Source organism: Bufo gargarizans, chromosome 3, assembly GCF_014858855.1.
Source record: "Bufo gargarizans isolate SCDJY-AF-19 chromosome 3, ASM1485885v1, whole genome shotgun sequence".
In the NCBI taxonomy this organism is placed as follows: domain Eukaryota; kingdom Metazoa; phylum Chordata; class Amphibia; order Anura; family Bufonidae; genus Bufo; species Bufo gargarizans.
Window position 1 is genome coordinate 374,211,565 of NC_058082.1, and position 26,513 is coordinate 374,238,077.

The window sequence follows — 26,513 nt, forward strand, 5'->3', positions numbered from 1 at the left end:
CCTAAATTACAGCATTTCATAGGCCAGTAGTTTAGAAATGCTGGCATTCAGGGCCAGGGATCGAGGGTGGCTAGGTGGGAATTTACGCTTTCTCTCAAATGTTTGTGAGATGGAGAGCTGAACGCTTCCGTGTGACATGGTTGAGATGCTTGGTGACGGAGGTGGTGGTGTTGGTGGTACATCCCCTGTTTGCTGGGCGGCAGGTGCCAACGTTCCTCCAGAGGCGGAGGAAGAGGCCGAGGCGGCAGCAGCAGAAGAGGCCGAGGGGGCAGCAGCAGGAGAGGTAGCAGGGGGAGCTTGAGTGACTTCCTTGTTTTTAAGGTGTTTACTCCCTCGCTTCAGAATCTGATGGCACAGCGTAAAAACCACTCGGGTCTTGTTGTCAGCACATTGTTTGAAGAAGTGCCATGCCAGGGAACTCCTTGAAGCTGCCTTTGGGGTGCTCGGTCCCAGATGGCGGTGGTCAGTAGCAGGCGGAGTCTCTTGGCGGCGGGTGTTCTGCTTTTGCCCACTGCTCCCTCTTTTGCTACGCTGTTGGCTCGGTCTCACCACTGCCTCTTCCTCCGAACTGTGAAAGTCAGTGGCACAACCTTAATTCCATGTGGGGTCTAGGACCTCATCGTCCCCTGCATCATCTTCCACCCGGTCTTGATCCCTGACCTCCTGTTCAGTCTGCACACTACAGAAAGACGCAGCAGTTGGCACCTGTGTTTCGTCATCATCAGAGACGTGCTGAGGTGGTATTCCCATGTCCTCATCATCAGGAAACATAAGTGGTTGTGCGTCAGTGCATTCTATGTTTTCCACCTCTGGGGAAGGGCTAGGTGGATGCCCTTGGAAAACCCTGCCAGCAGAGTCTTCAAACAGTATAAGAGACTGCTGCATAACTTGAGGCTCAGACAGTTTCCCTGGTATGCATGGGGGTGATGTGACAGACTGATGGGCTTGGTTTTCAGGCGCCATCTGTGCGCTTTCTGCAGAAGACTGGGTGGGAGATAATGTGAACGTGCTGGATCCACTGTCGGCCACCCAATTGACTAATGCCTGTACCTGCTCAGGCCTTACCATCCTTAGAACAGCATTGGGCCCCACCAAATATTGCTGTAAATTATGGCAGCTACTGGGAACTGAGGTAGTTGGTACACTAGAACGTGTGGCTGTGGCAAAACTGCCACGTCCTCTCCCAGCACCAGAGGGTCCACTAACACCACCACGACCATGTCCGCGTCCCTTACTAGATGTTTTCCTCATTGTTACCATTCACCACAATAAGAAAAATATTATTTGGCCCAATGTATTGAATTCAAATTCAGGCCTTTTTTTACAGACACCTAACACTATCTGGCTATCTATTTAGGTACCGTATTACACTAATAAAGGCACAGAAGTAACAACAGATTTAGCTGAATATAAATTTGAGGCCTAGTATTTAGGCGCTGGGTGACAGGTATACGTTTACAGACAGAATTAGACTTGGAATTGCACAGTAGCGTGTGTGTGAAGTTATTGAGAATGACCCTATCTGCACCTTGAATATAATATACCCTTTTAGGGATAGATTTAAAGTAGGCCTGATACAGCAGAAACCACTAATTTAGAGAATTGCTAAATTGGGAATTGTATTTCAACCCAGAACAAAAATTATGCTTTAACAGACACTAAATAACTTGACCAGTCACAGCAATAACCACAGATTTAGATGAATATAAATTTGAGGCCTATTATTTAGGCGCTGGGTGACAGGTATACGTTTACAGACAGAATTAGACTTGGAATTGCACAGTAGCGTGTGTGTGAAGTTATTGAGAATGACCCTATCTGCACCTTGAATCTAATATACCCTTTTAGGGATAGATTTAAAGTAGGCCTGATACAGCAGAAACCACTAATTTAGAGAATTGCTAAATTGGGAATTGTATTTCAACCCAGAACAAAAACTGTGCTTTGACGGACACTAGATAACTTGACCAGCTACAGCAATAACCACAGATTTAGATGAATATAAATTTGAGGCCTATTATTTAGGCGCTGGGTGACAGGTATACGTTTACAGACAGAATTAGACTTGGAATTGCATAGTAGCGTGTGTGTGAAGTTATTGAGAATGACCCTATCTGCACCTTGAATCTTATATACCCTTTTAATGAATAGATTTAAAGTAGCCCTGATACAGCAGAAACCACTAATTTAGGAAATTGCTAAGTTGGGAATTGTATTTCAACCCTGAACAAAAATATATCCTTTGCCAGACAGCAGACAGTATTTCAACTGGCTGGCCACAGATGAAACACCAGATTTAGGATACTGCTATTTTGGCAATTGTATTTCACCCCTCAATAAAATAGCAAGCACAGCCAAGCCCCAGATGTAGGATATAGCCAAAAAATAACCACACTATTGATGGTTAAATGCACTTGGCGACAGCTTGCCCCTGATGTAGGATATAGCCAAAAAATAACCACACTATTGATGGTCAAATGCACTTGGTGGCAGCTTGTGCTGGCGCACCACAAGACACAAAATGGCCGCCGATCACCTCAGAAAAAAGTGACAGAAAAACGCTTTGGGCAGCCTAAAAACAGTGAGCAATTGAATAGCAACAGTTCAATGATCCACAGCTGTAGATCGATCACTGAATTAAGTCTTTTGGAGGAGTTAATCACTGCCTAATCTCGCCCTAACGTCGCAGCAGCAACCTCTCCCTACACTGATCAGAGCAGAGTGACGTGCGGCGCTACGTGACTCCAGCTTAAATAGAGGCTGGGTCACATGTTGCACTGGTCAATCACAGCCATGCCAATAGTAGGCATGGCTGTGACGGCCTCTTAGGGCAAGTAGTATGACGCTTGTTGATTGGCTGCTTTGCAGCCTTTCAAAAAGCGCCAAGAAAGCGATGAACACCGAACCCGGACTTTTATGAAAATGTTCGGGTTCGGGTCCGTGTCACGGACACCCCAAAATTCTATGCAGTTTGGGTTCGCTCATCCCTAATCCTGGGGCTTCGATCAGTTACCATGGCAACCAGGACACTACGGAAGCCCTGGCTGCCATAGTCAGCTCCCTGCTGCTGTGTGCATTATGCACAGGGCAGCAGGGAGAGTGTGAGATCCTATTCACCCTGATAGAACTCTATCAGGGTGAATAGGACAAGGGATTAAAAGATCCCAGGTTCTGGCCCCTCATGGGGAAAATAGTTATTATATAAAAAGTTAAAAAAAAAAGTAAAAAAAAAAAACACCAAGATATTAAGTATAATTCTCCCCCTTTCCAAATTTTATATATAAAATATATAAACAATAAATAAATAAACCTATTACAAATCGCCACATCAGAAAATTCCAAACTATTAAAATATTTAAAAAATGTCCTATGCGGTGAGCGCCGTAACAGAAAAAAATAAAATAAAAACTGTCGCCATTTTTTTTGTCACCTTGTCCCCCCAAAAAATCGGATCGGACTGTTCTATTATAGGATGGAGGTTCCATAAAATGCGGAATGCACAAAGCTTTTTTGGGTGTTTGAATTTTTTTCGTGTGGTATCGAATGGTATCGAGTATCGCAATACTTTTTTGTGGTATCGAAACAAATCAAAATTTTGGTATCGAAATAACCCTAAGGCAGTCAGACAGCAGCAGTGGCATGACAGCAGCAGCCATATAGTTCAGAACATTATCGTAGGGTGGCAGACAGTGGCATGATGGCAGCAGCAGTAGAGGCCATGTGGTATGGAGCATGATAGTAGACACACAGTGACATAATGGCAGCATCAACCATATGGTAGAAAACATGATGGTAGACAGGAAGACAGAAGCATAATGGTGCACTGTAAACAAAGGCAGATCTATTCATTGACTTCAGCCAGATGAGTGTGAAAATCCTCACAGATCCATGACTTGTTCATTTTGACAAAAGTGATGTTTTGTACACTGACAGAGGACAACTTTATCCGTTTGGGTATCACAATGCTCCCAGTTGTGATGAAAACCCTCTCTTAGACGACACTGGAAGCTGGGCAAGAGAGAACACAGAGAGCATACTGGGCTTTTCAGGCCAGTATTCCAGTCTGCCTGCCCAGGATTCCATGGGGTCAGGAGAAACACTGGAGAAAGGCCAGAGCCCAGGTAGGACTGAACCTGGGTGTTGAGGTGGTATGTCTCTGGTTGCTGATTTGCTTCAGCCTGGCGTGGCACATGAAAAAATTGCTCCATCATGTTGATACTGAAATGGCTGCTACTGTGGCTTCAACTGCTTATGGTAGTGAGGATAGTGGGAGGTGGGTGACTCTGCGGCGATGAAGACTGACCTCAGACACACAGACGCAGGCATCTGCTCTCTGAAATCTGTGGCAAGATGCATAACATAGTAACATAGTATATAAGGCCAAAAAAAGACATTTGTAAATCTAGTTCGGCCTGTTATCCCGCAAGTTGATCCAGAGGAAGGCAAAAAAACACCCTGTGAGGTAGAAGCCAATTTTCCCCACTTAAGGGGAAAAAAAAATCCTTTCTGACTCCATTCAGGCAATCAGATAACTCCCTGGATCAACGACCCATCTCTAGTAGTTATAGCTTGTAATATAATTACACTCCAGAAATACATCCAGACCCCTCTTGAACTCTTTTAGTGAACTCACCATCACCACCTCCTCAGGCAGAGAGTTCCATAGTCTCACTGCTCTTACCGTAAAAAATCCTCTTCTATGTTTGTGTACAAACCTTCTTTCCTCCAGGCGCAGAGAATGTCCCCTTGTCACAGTCCTGGGGATAAATAGATGATGGGAGAGATCTCTGTACTGACCCCTGATATATTTACACATAGTAATTAAATCTCCCCTCAGTCGTCTTTTTTCTAAAGTAAATAACCCTAGTTTTGATCATCTTTCGGGGTACGGTAGTTCCCTCATTCCAGTTATTACTTTAATTGCCCTACTCTGAACTCTCTCCAGCTCTGCTATGTCTGCCTTGTTCACAGGAGACCAGAACTGTACACATTACTCGATGTGTGGTCTGAGCAGTGATTTGTAAAGTGGCAGGACTATGCTCTGATTACGGGCATCTATTCCCCTTTTGATGCAACCCATTATCTTATTGGCCTTGGCAGAAGCTGCCTGACGCAGTTTTTTACAGCTTAGTTTGCTGTTCACTAAAATTCCTAGGTCCTTTTCCATGTCAGTGTTACCCAGTGTCTTACTATTTAGTATGAATGGGTGACTTGCATTATTCCTTCCCATGTCCATAACCTTACATTTGTCAGTGTTAACCCTCATCTGCCACTTCTCTGCCAAGCCTCCAATCTATCCAGATCCATCTGTAGTGGCCAGGTACAGGTGGTTAATATTCTGTATTTGTCGTGACACCAATTGCAGCATGCGCAGGGTACTATCCCAGGGCCCTTCTAAGGTGTTATAACGCACAACCCAGATTAGGAATACCAGAGTGGTGTAATCGCCTATAATGTCTCTATAGGGTAGTGGTAATTGTGTCAACGGTGTCTCCTACCTGGGTACAGCTGGATTCCTGGCTCACTTGCAATAAATTTGAGCGTAGTGATAGTAGGAGTAATAGAGGAATTTTGCAGAGTAAGGTCCAGACCTTTAGATAAAGTTCAAATGTTTCTTTACTGAAGATAACTTGTATCCAAGCAGTATACAGCTTTGGTCTCTGGTCCCAGCAGGTTTTGGCAAGTATTGGCAGGAATAAATACTTCTGCTTTAAATTTGGAGCTTGCAGGATAAGTCGTATGCTTGGTAGCTCTGTAATTGTGACCACAATTAATCTTCTGCACTTTTCTGTAACTTCTGCTGTATGGGGACAGACTAGCTGAGGAGGAATAGCTTCTCCAAGGTCTCTGGACCTAACTCTCAAATGGTTTCTCAGGGGACGCTTTCTTCCTGGAACTCTGGAGGTTGTAGTTAGTTTTCTGTTTCTTCATCCGGCTGAGGCTAAAGGTGCTCAGACTGTGAATATGACTAAGTCTCAGACAAGACTTGGTCCTTGCTGTCTTGACTATACAGGGGTAACTAAATCTGCATCTAACTGGTTTTTCCCTCCCTTGCTGCAGGAAGATGGAATCCTCCACCTCTCTAAAGCAGGGAGGGGGGGGGGGGGTCAGACTAGAACAGGATTGTTCCACTCTGAACTGCCATAACATTACAACTATCTCTACCAATGAGGCTGCCACCTGCTGGTATACCAGGAAAATGACTTGAACAATTGCATTTAACATAGGTTTATGCACATTTGTGGAGGAAATAAGCAAAGTCACATCTAATGACAGTGTGCAAGCTCTTAGAAGATAGTAGCAGGTAGAGGTGTGTAGTAACACAACCCTGGGGTGTTATATTCCCCCTTACTTTGAATCAACCAGTCCTTGGCTTGTGCATAGGATGAGAGGAATAATCTCTGGGGTACCCAAATTAATACAAAATGCTGCATGAAATGCACATAAAAACATACACAGACAAACATATAAAGGCTAACCCAAGGTTCTGGCCCTCATGAGTAGGGTGTCTTATTAACAGTTTCCCTCGGTATACCCAGTGGACCAAAGGTCTGCTCTAAAAGCAATCATTACTCGTTTTTTTTTTAACTCTAGTACGAAGAAAGCATGGAGGTGTCTTTACTCTGTAGTCCCACCATTGTGTAATGAAATGCCCCCAAATGGAAGGGTGGCTTTATCCTGTATTCCCTTCTCTGCACCAAAGTCTGTAAATAAGGCTTATAGCACGATCACTATGGTGACTAAGGGTAGTAAAATGGTTCTAACGAGGTGCACTACGCCTTAGGCAAAGGTACAGAAGAGGAAGGAATACGCTTCTTCTGGCAATGTCACAGGAGGAGGGTATAATAACCTCATGGAACTTCTGGAAGACACACCAGGATGGGGGTTTTAGTAGTCCCATTACCAATTCTGGTACATGTAATCAGGAAGGAGGGGTATATGACTCCCCTAGCCATTCCCGAAGCAGCAGAGTTACCCTTGTAGTTGCTAGACCTGCCTGGGACTTACCACTTGTCCTACCTGGGTACCCAAGTTATGAAGTAAGGTGTAGGCCATTAGTATTAAGCATCCAAAGAGGTAGTCTGTATGAAGAGAACAGAGCTGTAAATCAAGGCACACAGAAGTAAAGTGCTACTGATCTGGCTAAAGGCAAAACTTAAGTGCAGTTTCACAAAAAGTGCATAAATTCACATTGTGGCATTTGTAAAAAAGGGTCCATACAATGGCATAAGTACTTGAACGTTGCTACGCCTGTAAACATTTAAGCAAAATTAGTGTAGGTTTAGAACAGTATAAGTCACAAAGAGCTCAGGTACACGTTTAAAGGGACTCTGTCACCAGTTTCTAACCCCCCCTTTTAAAACTATTGTTCTCTCAATGGTGCCCTTGTCATTACAAAGCTGTTGTTATAAGATAAATCCGCCCTGTAGTTTTGATAAAAATCGCTTTTATCTAACCTGTCAATCTTCTGGATAAGGTGCCCAGGGCGTTTCTGAAGGTCTGAATCTGCCGCTCTCCGCCGCCGCCGTTGGTGCCCAGCTCCTCCCATGATCCTTTCAGCGCCACCTCGATGTAATGAAATCCGCCTCCGGCTCTCCTCAGTGCCCCCTCCTCCTTTTCAAAGATCCCGGGCGTGCGCACAGGCCTGTGCCTGATGCGCCCGTGCGGACTTTTAGATTCTGCCTCGTTGAGCGAAGTGCGCATGCGCGCGCACGCGCGTGAACATGCGCGAACGCGCGAACGCTCAACGAGGCAGAATCTAAAAGTCTGCACGGGCGCATCAGGCACAGGCCTGTGCGCACGCGCGGGATCTTTGAAAAGGAGGAGGGGGCACTGAGGAGAGCCGGAGGCAGATTTCATTACATCGAGGTGGCGCTGAAAGGATCATGGGAGGAGCTGGGCACCAACGGCGGCGGCGGAGAGCGGCAGATTCAGACCTTCAGAAACGCCCTGGGCACCTTATCCAGAAGATTGACAGGTTAGATAAAAGCGATTTTTATCAAAACTACAGGGCGGATTTATCTTATAACAACAGCTTTGTAATGACAAGGGCACCATGGAGAGAACAATAGTTTTAAAAGGGGGGGTTAGAAACTGGTGACAGAGTCCCTTTAAGTTTTCTTTGGGTGCAGGCTTGTAACATTGCATAACTTGTTACAAGTAGAAGAAAAAAAAATTGTAATCCAACATGAGGTATGGCTTGGCTGATAGATGGAGTCCATGAAGTCCAGGCACAAAAAGGGTAGATGAAGGAGCCAATAATGTAAACAATAAACAGTAGCCAATGTTTCTTACCAGTCAAAGTGTGTCCATGAAAAAAACACAAAGAAGGTCAGTCCTGTGTCCCAATAAAGGCAAATACTTGCGCTGCTGCAGGCTCCGGGATAGTGTGGTAGGTCGTTCACACTGAGTACAGGTAATAGAAAATTTGGAACCGCGCTGCTTTAGAAGAAAATTTCCCGGTCACTGATGGATGGCATTGGGCTCCAGCCCCTTTCCTTATCACCCCAACAAGGTCCGGTCTTCCACAGACAGTATCCTTTATGAGGTTCAAGAGAATAGGCACAATAGTGAAGCACCCTTCAGCAAATGATTTTAAAACGTTTTAATCTACTCACAAGAGTTGTTCAACAAAAAGCATGTAACAATATCGTTTAAGATCGTCTCGTTCCTCTTAAACGATATTGTTACATGCTTTTTGTTGAACAACTCTTGTGAGTAGATTAAAACGTTTTAAAATCATTTGCTGAAGGGTGCTTCACTATTGTGCCTATTCTCTTGAACCTCATAAAGGATACTGTCTGTGGAAGACTGGACCTTGTTGGGGTGATAAGGAAAGGGGCTGGAGCCCAATGCCATCCATCAGTGACCGGGAAATTTAGTCTAAAGCAGCGCGGTTCCAAATTTTCTACTATAAAGTGTGTCCATGGCTTGGCTCCTGTAGTCTCTGCAGCTAAACATTTATTTTGAGAATTCCCAATAACGGACAGGTGGCACACCCTTGTTGGTCCGTTGGAATCTTCGCACGGACAATCAAAAGTCACCGGGGGCTGAAGTAGAGCCTTGGACTTGTGAAGGAGGATCAGGTGACAAACTTGGTTCCATAGACGCAGTGGTGTCTGCAACTGGCATCAGGACTCGCATGGAGGGAAACCCTGTTGGAGTCTCACTTTCTGAAGACAATGGCAGTTCAGGTGATGTATCGTCTTCTCTTGGCTGCTCCTGAACAGGTTCCTGTAGGCATTTCTTAACTCAGCTGCGATGTACTCGCTGAGTGCCTTTATCCTCTCTCTGGATTTCTTAGACCTCTGATGAGGGGATGGCCAGTATTGTATATGGCTCACGCTCCCAGCGACTATCCAGTTTGCTTACTGGGTGATTGTTTTTTTAGCCAGACCTGGTCTCCAGGCTGTAAGGGCTCAGCATGTGCATGCGTATCAAAGTCCTGTTTTTGTTTCTGTTGTGCCTTCTCTATTTTAGTGTCCACTTTTTCTTTGGCGTCCTCAAGGTGCTTCTGATGCTCTTTGACCCACTCAGATTGAGGAAGGAGTGGTTAAGAGTCCGGCACAGGGACAACGAGGGCAAGATCTGCAGGTATACGGCCATGTCTTCCAAACATGAGGTAGTATGGAGTGTAACCAGTAGAGCAATTAGTTGTATTGTTGTACAGGTACACTAGTTCAGGTAGAAGTAACGGCCATTTGGCTCTCTTGTGAGGCGGTACAGCCTTGAGCATGTTGATCAGTGTCTGGTTCATCTTTTCGCACAGCCCATTCCCCTGAGGGTGGTATGCGGTGGTGCTCAGTTTTTTGCAGTTGTACAAGGCACAAAGTTCATAGAATAACTGAGACTCGAATGCATATCCCTGATCAGTGAGTATCTTGTCAGGACATGGCAGACTGAAGCTCTTCCACATGGCAGCAGCTGTAGTTTTTGCAGTTAAGTCCTTTACAGGTACAGCCACGACGAACTTGGTTTAGTGATCTATGATCGTCATAGCATAGACGTACCCAGATCTGCTGGGTTCCAGTTTCACGTGGTCGATGGCCACGATTTCAAGGGGACTTCTACTCACTATTGGATGAAGGGGTGGGGGGCTTGCTGATCATGTCTTTCTCCTTTAGCCACAGCACAGGTGGCACACTGACAACACCAGGTTTCAATGTCACTTGTCATGCCAATCCAGTAGAAACGTCATCTGATGGTGGCTTCTGTTTTTTGGGTTCCAAAGTGACCAGACCAATTATGGTACATGTCCGTTACCAGCTTGGCATCTCTTCGGGGCACCACTATCTGGTGGAGGCGCTCACAGGTGACTGGATCAAGCATTCTCCTGAGGAGCAGGTTTCTTTGAAGGAAGAGTAGTTTCTGTTGTCGCCAGAGGCGAACTAGCTCTGAGTCAGCTCTCCGTTGTTGGATTCTCTCCGGTATGTGTCCACTGTAAAAATAATTCAACAGTTCTCCGATGGCTCTGCTCTCTGCCTGTAGTTTTAGCCAACTAAAACTGGAGGTGAGGGGTCACAGATCTGTGGCTTTAGAGGTCGGACACCTAGTGTGTAGGGCCTCCTGCCAGGAAAATCGGGAGTAGAATATTGGCATTTCCACATCTTCCCACTGATCATCGGTAGAAATTGGTTCTTTCTGGACAGGTAGCCTAGACAAAGCGTCAGCATTGTCATTAGATTTCCCAGTCCGGTACTTAATGGTGAAGTTGAAGTTCGCCAGCCAAGAGGCTCATCTTTATTCTAAAGCTCCCAGACGTGCAGTGTTCAAGTGAGCCAATGGATTATTGTCGATGTAGACTGTGAAAGTTGTGGCAGCTAGGTAGTCCTTGAATTTCTCGGTTACAGCCCAGACTAAGGCTGTAAACTCCAGTTTGAATGAGCTGTAGTTATGGTCATTCTGCTCTGGCTCTCCTAAAGATCTACTGGTATAGGTGATGACTCGTTCAGTTCCAGCTTGTGTCTGAGATAGTATAGCTCCCAAACCTTTCTTACTTGCATCAGTATAGAGGCAAAATGGTAGGCTGTAGTCAGGGTAGCCCAGGACTGGTGGTTCTGTAAGTTTTTCTTTCAACAGTTGGAAAGCAGCTTCTCTCTCTTCATTCCACTCTACCGGTATTTTAGCATTCTGACAGCCCTTGGGGGTGAGCTTTCACAATCTCCTGGATAGGCTACGCAATCTGAGTAAAGTGAGGGATGAATCTCCAATAGTAACTTGCAAATCCGAGGAAGCTCTTGACCTCTTTGACTGTCTTAGGAGCTGGCCAGCTTTGTACATCAGCTATCTTGTCGGGGTCCAGTTTGACATTGTCTGCACTCACAACATGTCCCAGATATTTCACTTGGGGCTTCAGTAAGTGACATTTCAAAGGTTTCACTTTCAGTCCATGTTGGGTCAAAGTCTGGAACACTTCCGCCAAGTGCTGTAGGTCTTAGAGTAGACGATCACATCATCTAAGTAAAGCAATACGGTCCAAAAAGTTTTGTGTCCAAGACATCTTTCCATGAGTCTCTGAAATGTCCCAGAGGCTTTTCACAACCCGAATGGCATGTAGTTGAACTCAAACAGACCCATGGGGGTCACAAAAGCAGTTTTTTCTTGATCTTCTGGTGCCATGGGGACTTTCCAATAGCCACTTGTTACATCCAGGGTTGAAAAGTAAGCAGCGGATCTCGGAGCTGCCAGGGACTCCTCAATTCGTGGCAGGGGGTACGCATCCTTGTGCGTAATGTTGTTTATCTGACAGTAGTCCACACATTGATGGTTCCATCATTCTTTACCAGGACTAAGGGAGCAGCCCAGGGGCTGTGACTATCCTGGATGACGTTAGCTGTCTTCATATCCTGCACCATCTTCTTTACCTGCTGGTACATGGCAGGAGGCACTGGTCTGTATCTCTCTTTGATTGGAGGATGAGTGCCAGTTGGAAAGGTGTGCTGTATTAAGCAAGTCTGACCATAGTCCAGAGAATGTTTGCTGAAGACTTGATGGTGTTGTTTGACTAAATCCTGCACACTGTTGATCTGTTCGGCACAGGTTGGGGTATCCTCAATATGTAGTTTGGCCCACCAGGGCTATTCCGGCGGGTCTTTGGCTTCCTCCACTGTTTGGAGTGATTGTTGGGCCGCAGCAGTAGGGGAATCCAGGCTATCCTGCTGACGGATGTGATATAGGCAGGCCACTGGGTAGTGCTTTTTTAATTTTCACAGCTTCATCACCTAGATTGACTAAGCGGTACCTTTCCTTGAGACACGGTGACCCTGCTCTTAGTGGCTAGGAAAAGGAAGTGATCCTGAAGATGTAGTGGTTCCACAAGGGCCTGATAATCCTAACCTTGGATACCGATGCAAGCCTTGCACCATATTAGAGTCTCTGCTCCAGGCTGGAGTTTGATAGATTGAGCATCCTTGATGCGGACACGTCAGATCTCGCCTCAATGATTGCTGAATTTTTGTTGGGCGGCTAGTATTTAAATGGTCACACATTTATAACACATTGAGTTGCACTGGGTGCAGTCAGTAGGGTTTTCTTTAAGGCTTTTAGCACTTCAGGGTAACAGTTGCCAAGTGCATTCATCCCCAGGACCACAGGGCAATTGTCATCTTCTGGGACCTGAAGCATGACTACCCCTTGGCATAGGAGTTCGGTATCTTCAATCCATAAGGTAGGTTCTCAATAACCTAGTATAGGCACCAGTTTGCCATTGGTAGCTATGATGTGGAGCCAAGATTCAGGAGGTTGTGTCAGCTGGGCTACATTTCGGCATGTGTCAAATGCTACTTGACGGATAGTAGTCACTTAAGATCCGGTATCAATTAAAGCAGGAAACTTCACTCCATTGATGTCAAGTTCAACCACGGAGTTGGCGCCCACATATCTAGGTATAAAGGCTGGATCTTTGGGACCTAGTATTCTTCCTCCCGAGGGGTGGTCCGTGACCTTAGGGGATATCTATTTAACTGACTGCAGTCCTTTTCAGTGTGTCCATACCTCTGACAATGCAGGCATCGCTGTTACCTAATGATTTGATAACCAGGGTCTGACAACCTACCGATTGGCTGGCGCCGATATTTTTGCGGACCGGGTGTAGGGCGGTCTCTGTTTGCAGAATACCTTTCTCCACCTTGGGCTGCTGTTCCAGTCACTCTAGCTGTTTCCTCATCCTCTCCATATTCTTAGCTAAGAGGGAGACTTGAGCAGTCAGAGCTGCTACGGCATCTGGAACCCATGCTCAGCTATTTGGCTGTGAGTAGCAGGCCATAGTGCGGGCCCTGCCCTCCTGTTTTTTAGGGGGTTCAGCTTGGTGACTTTCCCCTAGGATGCCAATAGCAAGTTCCTTAAAATCCAAAAAAGGGGTATCTGGGTGCTGAGCTGACAGCATCTTCTGCTGACATTTCAGGGATTCGTCAAGGACACCTTCAATAAACTGTTACCTGAGGGATTGATCTTGGTGGATCACTGCAGTCCAAGTGGGTGCTATCTTCGTTGTCAGACTAGGCCCTTGATTCCCAGTACCAGATTAGAGGAATCAGTATTGGCTACAATGCAGTTTAGATGCAGGTTGCTATGGGCGAGTGCAGCAGAATTGGTGCATGGCTCCTTTAAGAGTCGCTGCTGCTGCTCAATTTTGGGAGTATGGTGCTCTGGCAGACAGGTAATACAGTAACTCCTAACAGTCTTTGGCAAGGTTATTTCCACCGTAGTACTCACTCAGATCCACGCTTTATGTTTCTCTGACATCCAATGCAGAAAAAACTGTATTTTCCCTTTTTCAAGATGGCCACCGCTTCACTTCCTGTATAGGCAAATGCAGCGATTTATCTGTCCTATAAGACTGGTTTCTCTGTGGAGGCAGACTGTTTGGTTCTCTACCCTCTGCTGGGTGGATGTATCTAAGATGGCCGATTAACTCCTGCTCTTCCACTGTCCTGCAACTGATGCAAGTACATGCAATAAAAGTATTTTGGGGGGTTTGGTGATTATTATAGCCTGTATTATAGGCATAAAGATAAATCCTGTTCACTGACGCCACTTTTGCTGCGGCCAGGTACGGGTGGTTAATGTTCTGCATTTGTCGTGACAATTGCAGCGTGCAGGAGATGCCAGAGACCTTTCTTGGTTTTTGAGGTGTCTACTCAACTGCAGCTCATGCTTTGCACTTAGATGCCTGGTCATGCAGGTTGCGCTCAGGTTGAGAACATTTATGCCTCGCTTAAGCCTCTGATTTCACAGCGTGCAAACCACTCGTGTCTTATCGTCAGCACATTGTCTGAAGAACTGCCACGCCAGGGAACTCCTTGGAGCTGGCTTTGGTGTGCTCGGTCCATTGCTGTGGTGGGCAGTAGCAGTACTGTCTAAGGGACGGCCGCTCCGCTTTAGCACCCTGCTCCCTCTTCTGCTGTGCTGATGGCTCTGTGCGACCACCGCCTCTTCCTCCGAACTACACAGGTCACTCGCATTACCTTGATTCCATGTGGGGTCGAGGACCTCATCGTCCTCCACATCATCTTCCACCCAGTCTTCACTCTTGCCCTCCTTGTCGGTCTGTACACTTTTTTCAAAAGCCCCAGCAGTTGGCACCTGTGTTTCGTCATCATCCGAGACGTGCTGCGATGGTCCTCCCATGTACTCATCCTGAAACATAAGTGGTTGGGCATCGGTGCACTCAATCTCTTCCACTTCTGCAGCAGTGCTAGGTGGATGGCCCTAGGAAACCGTACTAACAGAGTCATCAAAAAGCAGAAGAGACTGCTGCATGACTTGGGGCTCAGACTGCTTGGCTGATTTGCAAGTGGGTGAGGTGAAAGACTGATGGACATCGGCTGCAGGTGCCAACTCTGATCTTTCAGCAGGAGACTGGGTGGGAGACAATGTGAAGGAACTGGAGGCACTGTCAGGAACCCAATCTACTATCGCATGCACTTGTTCTGGCCTCACTATTCGTAGAGCCGCATTAGGCCCGACAAAATACAGCTGTAGGTTCTGTCACGTACTCGCACCTGAGGAAGGTGTTTCACTTGTGTGTGTAGCTGGCACAAATCGACCACGTCCTCTCCCTGCAACAAGTGCTCCACCAGCAGCACTACGACCGGGGCCACGTCCCTTATTTGACCCTCTACTCATATTTCTTAAATTTAGGATCTTGCCCTAAATTGGTGTTTTTCTAATAGCAGAATAGAACCACAGCATCTATAGAGTGTATTTCACAATGACATATGCAGACTAGGCCACAATTTAAGATTTTTGCCCAAAATGGATGTTTTTCTAATAGCAGAATAGAACAACAGTATCTATAGGGTGTATCTCACAATGACATATGCAGACTAGGCCGCAATTTAAGATTTGTGCCCAAAATTAATGTTTTTCTAATAGCAGAATAGAACCACAGTTTTTTTTACTAACAGAATATGCAGCAGTATATAACGCTTGAATTTCACACGTGCAGATGCAGCAAGTGCTGTTAAATTGTGTATTTTGCCCAAAAAGGGTGTTTTTTTAAAACCCCAAAAATTATAACTGTATTTCTAGCTTAAATTGCACATTGAGTAATGCGGCAGTGTTTTTTCAAAGCCAGAAAACTATTGAAGTATTTCAAACTTAAAAACGTAACCTTCATCTTGGACCTCTGCCGCATTAGTCAGTGTGCAATTTAAGCTAAAAATACAGCTATAATTTTCTGGGTTTTTAAAAAACACCCTTTATGGGCAAAATACACAATTTTACAGCACTTGCTGCATCTGCACATGTGAAATTCAAGCGTTATATACAGCTGTCATATTCTGTTAGTCAAAAAACACCCTTTTTGGACAAAATACTTAATATTGCAGCCAAGTAATCAACAGCAAAAGAATCACAGGTGGCACTACTGATGCGTGTTCACACTAGTGCGTGCCTGCACAAGCTTCTCGATACCCCCAAACAAAAACCAGCGAGGTGGTGCACAATCCAAAAAATAAAGTCATTAAATCTTGCAAACTGAGATGAAGAAAAAATAGGCAGCACTTGTGACAGGGTTAAATTCAGACTTCCCAACAGCACAAAAACATAAGGCTGTCACTAGAGGGAGCTCTAACATGATTACACTGGTTGAGGAGAGTTAGGGCCTGGTGCTCATATTAAAGTTGGACATCAACTGAGCCACATGTCATGTCTCTCCTCTGTTAAAACAGACGCTGTCGGCTGCATCGTGGCACTAGTCTGCACTACCACTACAAACACGGTTAACACACTCACCAGTAGTTCATTTGCTTCTTTATTTCAAGCAGACAAGTGCTTCATGTAGCAAGGTAGCAGATTCACATACCAGTGGCGACGGCCGTTTCGCGCACGAGTGATCACGCTTCCTCAGGCCACTACCAAGACTTAATATTGCAGCCCTTGCTGCATCCTTTATTGTTAAACGCCTACCTAACTAACAGACAGATAAAAGTTATTTTTTTCTGTCACTGGGCCAGGGCAGGGTAAAAAGATTATGCACTGCACCCACACAGCTAAGGGCTCTTTCACACTTGCATTGTCCGGATCCGTCGTGTACTCCATTTGCCGGAATTACACGCCGATCTGGAAAAACGCGTAAGAGCGCATAATTTTTTCTTTCCGGATGCGTCTTTCCGGCTTTTTGGGTAAGATACGGATCCGGAAATCCTGAAGCCAACATCAACGTTTTTTTTCCGGATCTGTCATACGGATCCGGTATGGGGCCGGATCCGTACGACGGATCTGGAAAAAAAACTTGATGTTGGCTTCAGGATTTCCGGATCAGTCCCTTTTTGCGCCAGCCAAGCCCTTCCTACTTCCTGGCGCAGGCGCAGACACAACTTCCGGATCCGTCGTTGCATCGTAACAACTGAAGATGTTAGGACGGATCCGGAATAATACATTTCAATGGGCTATTATTCCGGATCCGTCGATGCGGCAAGTGTTCAGGATTTTTGACCGGAGCAAAAAGCGCAGCATGCTGCGGTATTTTCTCTGGCCAAAAAACGTTCCGGTCCTAAACTGAAGACATCCTGATGCATCTTGAACGGATTTCTCTCCATTCAGAATGCATGGGGATAATCCTGATCAGGATTTTTCCGGCATAGAGCCCCGACGACGGAACTCTATGCCGGAAAAGAGAAGCGCAAGTGTGAAAGAGCCCTTAATCTATGTAGATCGCTGAGTTCAATTGGAGTTCTTATTAAATATTCTGTCCTATTCTCTCACTCACAGCAGCAGCATCCTCTCCCTACACTAAGCACAGTAGAGTGACATGCAGCGTTACGGGACTCCATCTTTTATAGAGGCTGGGTCACATGCTATACTGGCCAATCACAGCCATGCCATTAGTAGACATGGCTGCGATGGCTTCTAAGGGCACGCAGTTAAATGCTTGTTGATTGGCTGCTCTGCAGCCTTTCAAACAGTGCTAAGAAATCACTGAATACCGAACCCGAACCTTTACAGAAATGTTCGGGTTCGGGTCCGGGGTCCAAAAATCCTAAATCCACCACCACCATACTTCACAGTTGGGATGAGGTTTTGATGTTGGTGTGCTGTGCCTCTTTTTCTCCACATATAGTGTTGTGTGTTTCTTCCAAACAACTCAACTTTGGTTTCATCTGTCCACAGAAAAGTTTGCCAGTACTGCTGTGGAACATCCAGGTGCTCTTGTGCAAACTGTAAACATGCAGCAATGTTTTTTTGGACAGTAGTGGCTTCTTCTGTAGTATCCTCCCATGAAATCCATTCTTGTTTAGTGTTTTACATATTGTAGATTCGCTAACAGGGATGTTAGCATATGCCAGAGACTTTTGTAAGTCTTTAGCTGACACTCTAGGATTCTTCTTCACCTCATTGCCAGTCTGCACTTTGCTCTTGCAGTCATCTTTACAGGACGGCCACTCCTAGGGAGAGTAGGAGCAGTGCTGAACTTTCTCCATTTATAGACAATTTGTCTTGCCGTGGACTGATGAACAGCAAGGCTTTTAGAGATACTTTTATAACCCTTTCCAGCTTTATGCAAGTCAACAATTCTTAATCGTAGGTCCTCTGAGAGCTCTTTTGTGCGAGGCATCCTTCATATCAGGCAATGCTCCTTGAATGCTCCTCTGTGAAAAGCAAACCCAGAACTGGTGTGTGTTTTTTATAAGGCAGGGCAGCTGTAACCAACACCTCCAATCTCATCTCATTGATTGGACTTAAGTTGACTGACACCTCACTCCAATTATCTCTTGGAGATGTCATTAGTCTAGAGGTTCACATAATTTTTCCACCTGCATTTTGAATGTTTACATGGTGTGTTCAATAAAAACACGGTAACATTTAATTCTTTGTGTGTTATTAGTTTAAGCAAACTGTGATTGTCTATTGTTGTGACTTAGATGAAGATAAGATCACATTTTATGACCAATTTGTGCAGTACATTGAGCTATCCATATCATTCCAAAGGGTTCACATACTTTTTCTTGCAACTATATTTATTAATGATCTTGTAGAAGGCTTGCACAGTAAAATTTTTGCAGATGAAAGTTATTCACTTTAGAAAAAAAGACGACGGAGGGGAGTTCTAATTAATATGTATAAATATATCAGGGGTCAGTACAGAGATCTCTCCCATCATCTATTTATTCCCAGGAATGTGATGAGAGGACATCATTTGCGTCGAGAGGAAAGAAGGTTTCTACACAAACATAGAAGAGGATTATTTACGGTAACAGCAGTGAGACTATGGAGCTCTGCTGGAGGAGGTGGCGATGGTGAATTCACTAAAAGAGTTCAAGAGGGGCCTCGATGTATTTCTGGAGTGTAATAATTAGAGATGAGCGAATTTGATATTTTGAAATTCGTTCACATTACGTTTGTTGGTTTAAAGGTGAATTGCGTTATGGATTCCATTACAACGGACCATAATGCAATTCTATGACCAAATGCATAATGGAATGTCTTTAGAGGCATTCCGTTATTCATCCCGTCATAATAGAAGTCTGTGGGCTGCAAAACAGATCCGTCCCGTTTCCGTTATGCAGGAGAGAACTTCCCTGCACAATGGAAACAGGATGGATCCGTTTTGCAGCCCATAGACTTCTTTTATGACGGAATGAATAATGCATTCTACAATAGAATTGCGTTTTGGTCGGTGGTAACGGAATCCACAACGCAATTCACCTTTAACCAAAAAATGAAGTCTGAGCAAATTTCAAAATATGAAATTCGCTCATGTCTAGTAATAATATTACAGGTTATAGTTATTACATTTCTGGAGAGGTCATTTATCCAGGGAGTCATTCTGATTGCCCCTAAAATGAAAAAAAATGGCTCACAGTTTTTTTTTTTGCCTTCCTCTGGATCAACTTGCAGGATAACAGGCTGGACTGGATGGACATATGTATTTTTTTCAGCCTTACAAACTATGGGGCACCTTTATTAAGACTGGCATTTTAATAAAGGCCCATAGCTGGTGGTGGATCCGCCAGAGTTATGAAGAGGCACCGGCCTCTCCATAACTTCTGCGCATCCAGTGCCAGTTCTAAAATAGGCGTAGAAAATAATGAGTGAAACGGGCCTGCCAGCACGTCCCCTTCCCTGCCCACACTTTTAGACCTGGCGTGAGAGGGGAAAAGTTGCAGATATTTTAGGAATATTGCATTTTTGACCCCCTATGTTACTATTGTTTAGAAACAACGGAATCATGATGATTATTGGTGAGTGTGTTTTCACTTGGGGCTGGGGCTTAGTGCACTAAGGCCAAGTGCCTAGGACAGCATTAGCTGTGAAAACGGCCCTGACTTTAAATGTACCTCAGAAAATAGCACTTGTCAGTATGACAATTGTATAAATCTCTATATGTGATATATGTGAACTTACAGGTAGGCTGTACAACATAAATAAAGGGCCCAGCAATGTATGAAGTATTTGTAGTTTTTATTTTGGTGCACAGACTTCAACAATGTACTGTCTCTTTAAATGTTGGAATACCCAGGATGGCTCCTACTGATAAATCTGAATTGCTATTGAACAGAAGTTGCACAAATTGATGCAATGGCGGAGGCTGCTAACCTGAGGCTGATAATACTTGTTCACCACAAAATCCTGTGTTCAGTGACTGATCTCCCTCAGAATAATCCTGTAACATCTGCTGTGTGACTGTCATAGTGAAAAAGGGTTGCCACATCTTAATGGAGGTGTCCTGGTGACCGTTTCTGGCAGGGGTGGGATTCGAATTTTTAACAACAGGTTCCCTACTCACGGCATCACGACACATGTTTACATATACATACACCATATAAATGCAACACACATACACATGAATACATGGCACACACATACCACCCAACATTTAAAAAGCCTAAGGAGCTAAACTATGGAATGGAAGCGATTATCTCCAGCTGCTACCGCCAGAGCACCGGATTGGGATTCAGCCGGTAACACGGTTCTTCGATCTGCCTGTAATTTTAACAAGCAGATATGGAGAACCTGAGGGAACTGGTGAATCCCATGCCTGGTCTCTGGTATATTAGTACTCACTACAGGCTGATGCTGGTACACACAGATCACTACTTGTCTTTGAGATGAAGCTTGATATTCCAATTTTATAACAAGACACGGAGGCTCCTATTGCTTTAACCTTTCTTTACTTCTACCATAGCAGCAAAGAGAGAAAATGGTATACAAAAAAGAAACCATGGTAACAGACTCCTCCCCCTTATCCCAGTATATCCTTCCTTGTCTGTCTGAGCTCTTCCTCTTTCTTTGCTGCTACCAGGCAGATAAGTACTCTCCAGCTCTGTGGCATTGCTCAGGGTCTGGTATATTTGTATTTTTATGTGCTTGGATTATCGGTTCGTTCGGTTTCTTTATTAGATTCTGATTAGACTCTTATCGTAGATACATATTTCTCTCCTGTATATATATATTTATTTATCTAGGGTACGTATATATATGTATATGTTTTTTCGTTCAGGTACTTCTGTGGCCGTTCTGCCTAGGGGTTTGTCCTTATAACAGTTTTTGCGGCTTCCCCGCTTTCCCCCCGTGTGATCCGTTTCTCTGCCCTGTCATCCTTGTCCCTCGTTACCTCAGACTGCGCCGCCATTGCGCGCGCTTTCTGCTTCTTCTTCCTCTCCTTCTCGCCCGAAGTCTCGCGAGTTCGAGATTTCGCGCGCGTTTTTTCGCATATTTTCGCATTTTCGCATTTTTTCGCATTCGGCTGCTACTGACGGCGAGATCTCGCGAGATTTCGCCGTCCCTGTGCGTTTCCCCGCTCTGCACACACCGGACATCCCGCTCTGCACAGCGCATCTCCTGGCGGTCTTTTTCCACTGCTCTTGAGCCTTGTAAGTTCTGTTTTATTCCATTTCCTCTACCCACTAGCTGGCTATGATTCCTGGCTTCATTATCCCCTTTTCTCTTTTTCTCCTCTAGTGCTATTTTTGCTGCTCCGGTCGGGGTGACTAACCCCTGCCTTTTGCTACTTCACCATGTCTGTCAGAAAGAATTCCGTTGCCTCTGTGGCCCCTAGTGAAGCCCCCCAAGTAGATCAGGGTTCCCCTGCGCAGGATAGGAGGTCCGAGGTGATCCACCCGGACGACCATGAGGTGGCACTGCAAAGATCCATATCTAATGCCATTATAACCGCCATGGGTTCGATGTCATCTGCATTGACCCAGTCTATATCTCAGGCCCTTATGGCGCGCCCTGCTACTACTACCCAGGTTTTGGTCCCACCTCCAGGACCACCTCCTATTGTCTCCAGAACACCTCAGATTGATGGGCCATCCCCATCCCAAGACAACGCGCTTCAGTCGCGTAAACGAGCTTGTACCCGCCAGGCAGAAAAAACGCGGGCATGGAAGACTGCCAGGTCTCTACCTGAGCCTAGGTCAGACTCTGATAGGGAGTCAGAGGAGGAGACTCATGACAACGTCTATGAATTGACGGATGAGGTGGAGGACGATTTGGCGGATATTGCTGTGGATCCGGTTCGTAATCTAGACCCGGAAGCCCCGTTACTACAACAGGGATCAGCAGAGGATCTCTTATTGGATCCGTCTGGGGAACCGCTGTTTAACCCCGAGGAGCTGCATCATCCCCGCTCCGCGGAATGGATGCCCGCCACACATGTGGCGCAGTATATGGAGGCTCGCATACGCAATCCGCTTAGTAAGGAATCGCGTAATAAGTTGCGGGCGGAGTGCCCTCGTCCTTTAATACCACACAAAGTGTGCGAGACGCCATCAGTGGATCCAAAGATGGTCCAGTTTCTGGCGAAGACGGGGTTTAACCCCCGTAAAGGGCTAGACGCGGCCTTGAAGGCTGTCCAAGACAAGCTACTGGACATTACAGGTCCTTTAGCAAAGATTTTCGATTTGGCTGAGTCCGCTATCGCGGCAGGTAGCCAGGTAGACCCTATAGAATTGAGAGGTTGGGCCCAGCGAGCCATATGCGTAGCGGGTAATACCAATACCTCGCTCGCCATTGAAAGGCGGAAGGCAATACTAATTAAGATCGAGCCAAAGCTCTCGAACTTAGCATTGACTGAAGCGGGCAAGGACGCCCAGGGGTTGCTCTTTGGCGACTCTTTATTAAAGAGCTAGGGAAATATGTAGGAGCTTTTACGGCTCTTGATAAAGCCCAGACTTCGATGCGTCGAGTCTTTCAAGGGCGTTTTTCCAACAGGGCCGGCAGTGCTAGGGGCCGACTGTCCGGCCGTTCCAACTTTCATGCCAGAGGTTCCGGCAGAGGCTCCTTTAATTATAGAGCATCCCTCCAGGATCAGAGACATCAGCCGTCCTTTTTTCCCTCACGAGGCGCTCCCTTCAGGTCACGAGGTTTCCGAGGGAATCCAGGCTCCCGTCGACCATTCGGTAAGTTATGTTCTTCGTCCCCCTCCTTTTTTAGACCATTTAGTCGGGGGCAGACTCCGATTCTTTTCTCATGTGTGGTCAGGCATAACCTCAGACCAATGGGTCCTTTCTACTGTGCAGGGGTTCACAATAGATCTGATTGCCGATCCGAGCTCCATCCCAGCCCCCCCTACGGTACCACTGTCCTATGCGGCACGGTCCCAATTTCAGAGGGAATTGTCGGATCTTCTGCAGAAAGGCGCGATCGAACGCGCACCGGAGAATCGTGGGGGTGTCATCAGCAGTATTTTCCTGGTGCAAAAGAAAGGGGGCCAGATGCGCCCGGTGATCAATTTGCAAGCCCTGAACAATTTTGTACAATACCGACATTTCAAGATGGAGGGCATCCATCTTTTGAGGGATCTGCTCCTTCCAGGCGATTGGTTGGCCAAGATAGATCTCCAAGACGCCTATCTCACGGTCCCAGTGTCCCCCTCTTCAAGAGACCTGCTGCGGTTCCTGTGGAACGGTCAGGCCTGGCGCTTCACCTGCCTTCCGTTCGGCCTGTCCTCCGCCCCCTGGTGCTTTACCAAGATCATGCGCCCAGTGGTGGCTTGGCTTCGCAGCAGAGGTGTTCGTCTGATCGTCTACCTGGACGATATCTTGATCATGGCCCAATCACGGGCTCTCTTGTTGAGACACCTCCACTTGACGGTGACGCTCGTTTCCGACTTGGGGTTCATTGTCAACCAGGAAAAATCCTGTTTGACCCCCTCCAGATCCATAGAGTTCTTGGGTTTCCAGGTGAACTCGGAAGAATTATCCCTCAGTCTTCCACTCTCGAAAGTCAAGGCTATCCGCAAGGAGTTGAAGCATGCTCTACGCCTACCTCAGATGTCGTGCGGCATTTGGCAAGGATAATCGGACTTCTGGCCTCCTCAATACAGGCCATTTTCCCAGCCCCCCTCCATTATCGTGCGTTGCAGCGCCTCAAAATTGCTCACCTTCGGTCGGGGGCCTCTTACGCAGATTTGGTCTCATTAGATGCCGAGACGACGGACGAGATGAGATGGTGGATCCACAACCTGTCAGTGTGGAATGGCAGAGCGATCGTGGGTCCCCAACCGGATCTGATCATAGAATCCGATGCGAGCCTGCACGGATGGGGAGCACATTGCAGTGGTGTGTCCACGGGCGGTCCATGGTCTCCAGAAGAATCCCATCTTCACATCAACGCCCTGGAACTCCTAGCAGGGTCGTTTGCCATTCGCAGTTTTGCCAATGGTGTGGTCAGCTCAGCCATCAGGCTCCGCATGGACAATATATCTGCGGTCAGGTACGTCAATTGTATGGGTGGCACACGGTCGGTGGTTCTGACCCATTTGGCGAAGGATTTTTGGGAATTCTGTCTCGACAGGAACATCTCTGTGGTGGCCGAGTACCTTCCAGGCCTTCACAACACTCTGGCGGACTGGAGTTCTCGCTACATATCGGACTCCAGCGACTGGAAGTTAGACGAGACGGTTTTTTCTGCTATTTCTTCTCTGTGGGGTCCCTTTGCAGTCGACCTCTTCGCTTCCCGTTTGAATACCCAACTGCCCAGGTTTTTCAGCTGGAGGCCGGATCCCTTGGCGGAGGCAGTGGACGCTCTGCTTCAACATTGGGGAGGAGCGTTGATGTACGCATTCCCTCCCTTCGCGCTCATTCCACGAGTGCTCCTTCAGGTTCGTCAGCAGTTGGCGAACCTGGTTCTGATTGTTCCGTTTTGGAGAACCCAGTCCTGGTTCCCTCAGATCCTGGAACTTCTAGTGGACTTTCCGTTTCTCCTTCCCACTCAGGTGTCACTACTCCAAGGGCCTGCAGGAGAAGTTCACCCACTCCTGCAGAACGGGTCGCTACGCCTCCTAGCTTGCAAGATATCGGGAGTCCAGGAGGAGGCGCTGGACTTTCAGGAACAGCTAGGTTCTTATTGGACTGCGCTTGGGCGCCCGGGACGAGACGGGCTTATCGAGCCGCCTGGGGTTCTTGGTCTCGCTGGTGCGTCGACCGGACTCTGGATCCCGTTACGGCCCCTGTCAATTCCATCTTAGCCTTTTTATCCTCACTTTTTGAGGCAGGGAAGGCTTACCGCACCATCAATGTCTTTAGGTCAGCAATTTCCTCCAGACACAACGGTGTCGACGGCCGTCCAGCGGGTCAACACCCCCTGGTCTGTCGTTTACTCAAGGGTTCACGTTTGGCCCGACCACCTCGGCCACGGTTTTCGTCTACCTGGGATGTGTCGGATGTCTTGCAATTTCTAGTCAGTTGGCCCTCAAATGAGCTATTGTCGTTACGTCAGTTATCGGCCAAATTGGTCACTTTATTCTGTTTAATCTCCTGTAAGAGAGTTTCGGATGTGCGTGCTTTGGATTGGGACGCCAGATCCTTCACCCCGGAGGGGGTCCACTTTAACATTTCCCGTCGCACGAAAACCAGTATCCGGTCGGTCTCTTACCCCCGTTTTCCGACTTCTCCACAGCTATGTCCTGTAGCGTGCTTACGCGAGTATGAGGACAGAACCCGTCCACTGCGGTCTCTTTCTCTCCCCCACTTATTCATTTCGTTTCGCAGCCCGTTTGCTCCGGTTACCAGTGTTACGTTATCTCGCTGGGTCAAGTGGATTCTATCCCTTTCCGGGATTGATACGTCTATCTTCACGGCACATTCGGTCCGCAGTGCGACAGCTACGTCCATGACGTTATCTGGGGCTCGTTTGGAGGATGTTATGAGATTGGCGGATTGGTCCAGATCTTCCACTTTCCGGGAGTTTTATTTCCGACCGGCTTCGCATGCTTTTGATTCTATAGTGGCTCAGCTTTAAACAAGCAATAGGAGCCTCCGTGTCTTGTTATAAAATTATGGGATTTTACTAAAGTATGACGTAAAGTCATGATTTTATTAAAGACACGGAGGCGAGTATTGCCCTCCCTGGACCCACCCCTTGGGGTTTTTTGACGTAAGTATGTTTTGTTGATTTACCGTATGGTCAGAATTTTAAAGTTGTTACTGTGTTTCCAACTAGTGGATCCTATGTTTCTAATGCACTGGATTATGCTCTTAGAAGGTTTTTTCTCTTATTTCCTTTTTTCCTAGGTTGAGAGGCTTACGGCTTCATGTTTAGAGTTACACAGTTCCGGTCGGAGGTCCAGTTGTGGCGGTCCAAGCCGACGAGTTCAAGGTTTTTTTTCGTTACCCGGTGGTTTCGGCGTCTGTTGTTCCGGTTGACCAGCGCTGTTTGAGACACAAAGAAAGAGGAAGAGCTCAGACAGACAAGGAAGGATATACTGGGATAAGGGGGAGGAGTCTGTTACCATGGTTTCTTTTTTGTATACCATTTTCTCTCTTTGCTGCTATGGTAGAAGTAAAGAAAGGTTAAAGCAATACTCGCCTCCGTGTCTTTAATAAAATCATGACTTTACGTCATACTTTAGTAAAATCCCATAATTCCATTCAGTGAACTTGTGCTTCTTTCTGGACACACACACATACACAGACACACACTGACCAGGGTTGCCAACCGTCCAGAAATTTCTGGACAGTAAATGAAAATGGATAACTTTTTTCCTGCGTCCATAATAAAAAAATGACTGGTGGTTCACTTGATTATTTTTATCATTATTTCACAGCTCCCAGTAAATGTTGGTA